At 37.0% G+C, this 8555-nt stretch overlaps 1 long non-coding RNA gene across 1 annotated transcript; it reads right to left on the bottom strand.

Annotated features, from left to right (window-relative positions):
* Window positions 1-393: 393 nt before the first annotated feature.
* On the bottom strand, window positions 394-2805 carry LOC104435328. Its single transcript, XR_723613.3, has 2 exons — window positions 2264-2805; window positions 394-1389 (listed from the first exon to the last, which is right to left on the bottom strand). It is a non-coding gene; the product is annotated as an uncharacterized LOC104435328 (long non-coding RNA).
* Between the last annotated feature and the right edge of the window lie 5750 nt (window positions 2806-8555).

The following is an 8555-nucleotide window of genomic DNA, read 5'->3' as shown; positions in this document are numbered from 1 at the left end:
TATGTCTAAAGTTTTTAAGTTGCTAATTTCAAATAAGAGTTTATAAATTTGAAAGGTTAGTAAGATATGCAAATAAAATTGGTAAGTTAGCATGAGAATTAGTAATATGTAAACAATTGAAAAAAGTTAGTAATTTCACTTGGTAAATTACCAAGCTATTTTGGAAAAAAAGAAAGTCACAGGTGTTTTTTGAGTCACTTAACTTTTTGAAACTTATCCACAATCATTCAAAGTGACCTGCTCAAACAAAAAATCACGATCCTTGCACAAAATAATAGAGTTCTGCTCAACATGACCTTTTCGATATAGAATTCCGTCATTTTGTACTATAAAGGTAGCCATAGTTTGCCACTTTAAATTAACCCTGTGTGGTAACAAATGAGAGAAGAGAAATGTCAAAACATGGCAGGCGCGGTATGTTTTGGATTGATGTGATATGATATAATGGGACATGGTAATTATGTTGCCCTCATAATTAAGGGCTTCTCCTGTCAGCTCCAAACTCCCTTCAAAGTGGGGAACCCATGATTCTAGAAAATGACAAACCAAAAGCTACAGCCACCTGAATATCAGCTTCCACCGATCTCCTCAGCAAGACCTCATCTCTCTACATCTTCTAGAGGGAAAACCAAATTAGAATTACATATTTCCTTCAACAGCACTTCGAGTAGAGCACTGGTAGATATACAAGAGATGGGACAACTATGGAAACCACAGCCAACTGAAAGATTTCCCTGTCGTGGTTGGGGTTCAATAGAATATTTCTGCAAGATATATTTTTACACCAGATAAATTCTTACTGTATTATCCCTTTCGTTTCTTGAGTCAAACATACGACGAGCGATTTCCTGGACAGAAACTGAATCAAAGCTTGATAATATGAGCAAGCGCACACTAGCGAGTTCAAAAGCTTTTTGGTCAGCGCAATAAGACAACACTTTTTTCTGGTAATGCATCCTTATTTGAATGCTTTGACTCTTGACAATGGCGAACACAGAGGGCTCAAGTTGGAATCTTATCTCATCATCCTCAATCTAAATCTTCCGTCTACGGTACCTCTTGGTGCAAAAAAAGGGTAGGAATATAAAAGCGAATTCGTAAATTGGTCTACGAAACTGCATTAAAAAGTTCAGCTTAAATTCGACTAAACCACAGATCTACTCAGGCGCAATTCAATTACCAAAAAGTAATATTGATTCTAAGGACATCAGTCTGGCTACAACTGCCTGGGTTTGTTTGTAAGTAGACAAGAGAACGGAGAGAAATAAATGCAATCCCAACTGAAACCAGAGTTTGGTAGGCCCAAGCTCACGTACGTTGCGGTAATGGTTGCTGCCGCTTGGCATTTCACACCTGTCTCAATGTCATCATCGATCGACAACAAATTCCCTGATTTTGTCTCACAGATATCCGAAAGGGTTAGTAAAAACTTCCTAGTTCGTACTGACTAATCTCTATATAATGACACTTTAGTATAATTTGATGCTTCGACAGTATTTTATTTTTCAACTCTTGATCATTACTAGCTATAGGAACCTAGGTATTTTTATCACGGGGCCAATATCATTCCAACCGGCTTCGTTGTTTCCCAATTCAACTAAAATATAGAGACTACCTCACTGATGCATTAGATCAAAGAGACTAAACATATAATTTGGATGATTATATAAAAGGGCAGGTCCTTTTCGTGCGATTGAGTGGGAAGACGAGTTTTTGTTTTTCCTTTCTTTTAACTAAAAATTTAGGTAAAAGCTAGAAAGAGGAGATGAGGTTATGGAGGTGGCCGACCCATTACCCGTTTCTCACCTACTCTATCTTTTCCGGCTTTCCCTCCTCTTTCCTCCTCATTATTGATTGACGGCATGTTGTTCATAAACCTCTCTCTCTCTCTCTCTCTCGCTCTCTCTCTCTGTGGCACAGAAAAACACGGGGTGGTTCCAAGAACAGAAAACCCTAGCTAAACATGGAGGAATTAAAGGTATGATGATGGAACTTTATTTTTCTGGCCTAAATTACGATTTCAATCGACCCAAACTTGCTATAAGTACTAGGCTTATGGCCTAAGTTTGAGCACCGCACTTGTATCGCGTTGCAGACAAAGTATGGATGCACCCAAAGGCAAAATGAATCAGAGAAATCACTCATGACAAGGCATGCATGCATGCGCGAGTATAATTTGCTGGGCACATCATCAGGATCGATAAAACAATGGATGACATGAGATTGAGCAGGAGGGTATGATTAAATGAGATGATTTGCATACCTGTGAATCAACCGATCACATAGAAGGAGAACTAGCTTGAGAGAGAGAGAGAGAGAGAGAGAGAGAGAGAGAGAGAGAGGTGTGTGGAAAAAAGGAGATATTGACGCGGCTCAAGCCAATAAGGTGGGGTTAGGGATGAAGGAGGAGTCAATTTCTAACCACGCCATTAGTTTGAGGCGCGCCAACATCTTCAGTCGCTTCATCTTTTGCCACACTTCTTCCCTCCCAATCTCTCTCTATCCACCTTCGATTGTCTATCTCCTCTTGCCGTTCCCATTCCTGCCGTCCGTCGGTCTCCCCATTTATACCAAGCTCAAGCTTAACCCTCACCGAGAGAGAGAGAGAGAGAGAGAGAGAGAGAGATTCCACATAAGGAAGAGGTGGGGGTGTTGATCAAAATAATTTCGAGGGTTGACGTATTTATGAGCAACTCTCTCTCTATTTGAAAGAGAGATTAAAAAAAGAAAAAAAAGAAAAAAAAAAAGACATTGGCCTTTACTTTCTCTTCTAAAGGGAGGCGAGTGGAAGTTGGAAGAACCCTAAAGGAGTCTTTCTTCTCCGGCCTGTTCACAATGCTACTGGAACTTATATTTTAATTCGAGATGCGACGATGCATTGGAGCGAGCCCCGGATAATAAAATTACGTCCCAAATTTTCTCTAGACAAAATAATGTTGTTAAAAAAAATGATATAAAAGAGAGAATACCCGAGGAGACGTCAGGCTGACGAGGGCCCAAAAGCCGCCTCACCACCAACCCGTGGGTCCCGTCGCTGCACATTTGTACAGGCAAAATTGAACACAGATCCAACCTTTTGAGAAAATAAAATATTATTAATCTGCTCAAGTTGTTTTATTAAAAACTAAGATAGTTATTGACGTGATGGTATAATTATAATCCGTGAGTCTTCCCACTGTTTCTGCAAAGCGAAACCCTAAACCACCGAGGTAGAGACGTAGAAGAACAAACGAAAGGTGCCAATTTGGGTGTGGATGGATCCGTCCTCTTTCGATAACGAATTAGTCACGAATTTTGTCTGCTCACTCAGGGGTGACGTCACCCCAACTCCTTTTAATTTGGGTAACTTTCTCTTGGCAGGACTTTACGAACATCGATTCCCCAACTTCTTAATTAAACACGTGGCATCAAAGGAGATTAAAAGTTTCTATTTCAGGACTACTAGTGTGGAAGAAAAAAGCACACTAAACCATATTATTGACGAAGATCAAGACGGTGAAGATTGGAGAACAATTATCAAGGCCGAGGCAACCGCTACATTGTGGCTCATGCTTGTGGATCATAAGCAATTGCATCTTAGGTCACTCACCTAGCTTTTGCTCATGCCTTAACCTACTTGAATGCCTACGACGTCAAGCTTTGGAGATTTAGAGTAATTAATGAACGAAATCGATGTTGTAGAAGCCTATTTGGTTAGCGGGGTATTTCATAGTTCGAGATTTATCTAAGAGAACTTCCTAGTGATAAAAGAAAGAGTCAATCCATTATTTATACAGTGCTGAATTTGGAGTTTAGTTTAGTGACATACAAATTTCGTTGTCATAGGTGCACAGTGGTGAATAGTACTGCAAGATACTATTCAAGATGAAAATTTACCATTTTTTGACCTTTCCATCATGCTAAAGATGAACCAGTCGTTTGGTATGCTGTCTTATCTTTTCCACAAGATTGACCTTGCTTGAATTGGACATGTATATTTTGAGAATGAGACCAAATATTTGCTGTGAAATATGAAAATGATATATGATCTAAAATATAAATGTATTTGATTGGGTTGCCTCAATTTACAACATGAACATGAACCTACATATCTATATGTTTAATTTAAGGTACATGCATCTTAAATGACTTGTTATGACATGGTGGATGTCTGCATATGACATGAGATCTAGCCATGGCCTATTCCGCTCTTTAGAGTGATGCGCCCATTGTTAGGGATGCCTCGTATCAAGATTATTATATCTTATGGACTATAGTATGATGGTGTGATATGATATTGAAGCATAGGTACATGCTATATTCTTGCCATACTCTAGGAGTCTCACTAGTTTGGATGAGTGACGAAATAATTATGGTTCTTGTATGATGGTTTCCTACTATATTAAAAAGATACAATAATGTTAACTGGATCATATTTTTAGATGAGACAAATGAACTTACACTTGCTCGTGTTGCCGCACTTGGAAATCAACCGGACAAACTGTTCAAGCTGTACTTTTGACTTCTTGAGTTAGGTAGTAGTGACTAGTGAGGCCGAGGAATTCCTACTAGGGAATTCTATTAGACGTGAAACCAACGCTTTCTATGTCTATGTATAGCGATTGCTGTCATTGCTAAAAAGAAAAACTTACAATTGTAGGAAAGGACACATTTGATTGAAAACATGACATCATAAAACAATTACTAAAATTTGGCGTTATATCAATTGACATATAAAGTCAAAAGTAATTTTAATTAGGGGTGAGTATGGTTTGGATGGGCTGTTCCTACCTTGGAATTGGGAGCTGCCTATTAAGGACCGGTCCAATTCCATGGACTCAATTCCTAGGTGGGTCCATGGAACTGGTCTCCAATATGGTCTCCAATCCCTACAAAATTACATTCATCAATTAATATCACTGTGAACCGAACTTCTACGTAGAGCACTAAAGCTTATTCGGCCTCAAAATTTTGGACTGAATTACGAGCCATTGATTTTGATTAAAGATTGAAAACTAAGGGAAGAACAAATTGACAATACTCATTAGCCATAAACTTGATCTCTCCAAAGGTTATGGTGCGGTCTTCTCACAATTTCTCGATATTGGAAACATGTGAAGATTTAGACTCTACTTAGAATTCTTAACCTCCACAGAAGTCAAAACATTAATTGCTTGATCTATCTTTTTTTAATGTCAACCTAATTTAATCACGGGAATGGTTAAGGAGAGACCTAATTATGCTATTAAAACGAGCCATTGCTTTTAATTTCATATCATGACGACAAAGTGTCCCAACATTTATGGACATCTCCAATCAGTCCCCTCCATCATCTTTGTTTGTTTATTTTGTTTTGACTAAGAAAGCAAGTAAATAGATTATTAGAATGAACAAAAGGTAGGGGGTTATTCTTATTACACACCTAAAATATAAAATTAGTTAATAATATCCAATACTATATGTGCACACACATACATATTTATTGGTTGAAAAACTACAAAATAATTAAGTAATTGAGTTGAGATTTCTTTTTTTTAATTTATATATGTACCGGTTCAGTTTGGGTGGGCGGTTCCACACCCGGAACTGGAATCAGGCCGATACTCACTGGTTCTAATAAATTAGAAATGGGAACTAGATCGATCCTCATGGGAACCGCTAGTTCCGGTCCAGTTCGGTCCCACTCTAGGCGCTTTGTTCCTTTGCACACCCCTAAATTTAACCAATCCTTTGGCTAAAGCTTTGGAAGGAAGCAAATGTTTGAACATCAAGGAAAAGGGGACTTATGCTAATTCAATATATCAATTGCGGTGGTAACCCAACCATGTGAGCAGAGATTGCACGATATAGGTCCACTTGTGTGATTACAAGCTACTTTGTTGATCCCGTGGCACCAAAAATGCACTGAAGTCCCTCCTCCTATGGTGCCACTGATCGGTGCTGAACTACATATTAGGCGAGGATGAGTTAAGTTCTTGATAAATTCTATATCCTTTATTGGTAGTCTATCTAATTGCACTGTATGCTTGAAGAATTTACTTAATATAAGTGTATAGGGCTACTCCCACGAGATTCATTGCTGGGTCCCTATAGCACTTTTGAATAACCAAACGTGCATGGGCTATTCTCGAAAAGCTGCGTTGAATAACAAGAATTGTAGGGGGTGTAACGTGATTAGTGAGAACTCTAAATTAAACAAGAGTCGTTGGTTCATAGAAGTTATAAGCTTCACTATTGGTTTTGCAAGTTATTTCTCAGTTTTCTTTTCTTTTCTAAATTTGGTTTATAGTATAAAATACATCAGATTCGATTCGTCGCACTTTACTGCGAAACTGACTCCTTCTCTTCTTTAAGAATTATTTTGAAATATGCGAGAGGTGGTTGTGTATAGTGCATTTCAAAAAGTCAATCTACAATCAAGATCGAACATCTCTACATGTGACCTTAGACCATTATTGACTTTCTACTGATCATGGTTCATTTAATGTACTAGTCATTGCCTAATTATTTCGCCAGCTGTCGCAATATTTATTTTTAGAAAGATTAGTCAGTCCTTGTATACTCGGTCTTTCTCCTATATATACCGACCGCTCTGCTCCTTTTTTGATTTGCCCAAAACTATGCACCCAAAGATCTTCGCACAAAGATACTCTTTGACCTCGCTTTCTTATGGTTTTGCATGTTATGTATTTCCACTCTACCTAAAAATTGAATTTAACCCTACTCAAGAAGTCCTTTGAATATTGAAGGATGACTGCTACACATCTTTTGGTACTTCGTGGAGGGTGTAATTTATCCTCAAGGACAATGATCGGACACCCCAGACCTTTTCGATTTATATATCATGTGGGCTTCGCACAATGAAAATTCATATTTGAAATGTGATATGATCTCGATCCATAACCAATTTAGCTTCCGGTGGTGGCTTCACTACTTGGAACATAATGAACATATATTATCCTAAGCACCAATTCGGAAATGTAGGAAAATTACAAAAAAAAAAAAAAAAGAAGCCATATACTTATAATATATTGATCGATTCAATTTTAAATCTTTCAATTGTGTTAATTGAGTTCTAAATATTTTTTACGATTTGTCAATATAATCCATCCAATCAATTTTAATAGGAAATTGATGATATGGACACTAGTTGTCCCTACGCAGCACACCTGATGGACAACTAGCACTAACATAGATAATTTTTAATTTTTTTAAAAATTGAAATATTATTTTTTTTTTTTATTTCCTTGCTTTTTTTTTTTTTCAAACTATGGGCTGATGAGGGCATTGAGCCCTCACCTAGATCTAGAAGAGAGTTGACCTTCACTTGGTGGTAGAGAGAGCCACGAAGCCCTCGCTTGTGGTTGGCGAGGGTTGACTAGCGACATTGGTAGCCTAGAGTTGTTTAAAAAAAAAAAAAGAGAGGAACAAAAGACATAAAAAATTAGAAAAAATATTTAAAAAATTATAAAAATTGTCCACATTTGCCTTGATAGTGTCATGTAAGATGACTTAAGATGACTGGTGTCCACGTCAACGGTTTCCAATCAAAATTGGTTGGATGAGTTACAATGGAAAATCATTAAAAGGTTTTTGACCAAATTGATACAATTAAAAGATTTAGAACTAGATTAACACAATTATAAATAATTTAAGATTGTTTTGATAGTTTTTTTCTCTTGAAAATGATGCTGGATATTCCTCACTGTCGTGGAAAAAAAGAAGAAGAAGAAGCAGGAGAGGAAACCTTGACTTGGTTGTCCTCAAGGCAACTTCCGCAAAGCAGATATTTGATTTGTTGACTTATTTTTTCATCAGTCATTACGTGCGATTATGATTTATCTGATTTTTCTTTAAACGGCGAATGGTATATCATCACGAAAAGGTCAAACGGGAGAAAAAAAGAATATTTGTTTGACAAAACTAAGGTCTTTCAATATAAACAGATAGTAATAATTTAGATCAATATTGAATAAGATGGACCATCAAAGTTGGTGAGCACTTTTCACATGATTAGAACACCCTTAGTTTTTCTCAATATATAAAAAACGAAAAAAAAATATTATAAATCATTAATAATAGAAACTCGATATCTCCACGAGGTTACCTAACAACCTCCTATCCCTCAGTTTTGAAATTTACATCCATATTCTCTGCTAAAAATCATTATAAAACCCATGTCGAATCGGGCACGTAACATAACCCGTGAAAAGGAACTAGTCTAGCCAATACAAATATTTCCTAGATGTCATTCGGTTTGATCTTTTAGTTCAATTGCATAAAAATGATTGCGAATGACCAGAAAGCTTTAGGTTCTCCTCCTTTAGTTTAATAAAAAAGAAATGATCCTCATATTTTAAAATTTCTACAATTTCCAAGAACACCGTCTCTCAAGATATTCTCAAAAGATTGATAATCGTTGGATTACAAATGATAATTATTGTAAGCCGCTAATAAATAAATAAAAATATATATGCAATATTTTATGTATGGACTGCGATAAAGCATTCCCCTCAACAGCTTAAGAACTTTCTCACAACAACTCCCTCTGAGGACCTAAAGCTCTTACCAAGCCC

This window comes from Eucalyptus grandis, chromosome 1 (genome assembly GCF_016545825.1).
Source record: "Eucalyptus grandis isolate ANBG69807.140 chromosome 1, ASM1654582v1, whole genome shotgun sequence".
Taxonomy (NCBI): Eukaryota; Viridiplantae; Streptophyta; class Magnoliopsida; order Myrtales; family Myrtaceae; genus Eucalyptus; species Eucalyptus grandis.
Note: the sequence above shows the minus strand (reverse complement) of the source record. Positions and strands in the feature narration are given on the sequence as shown.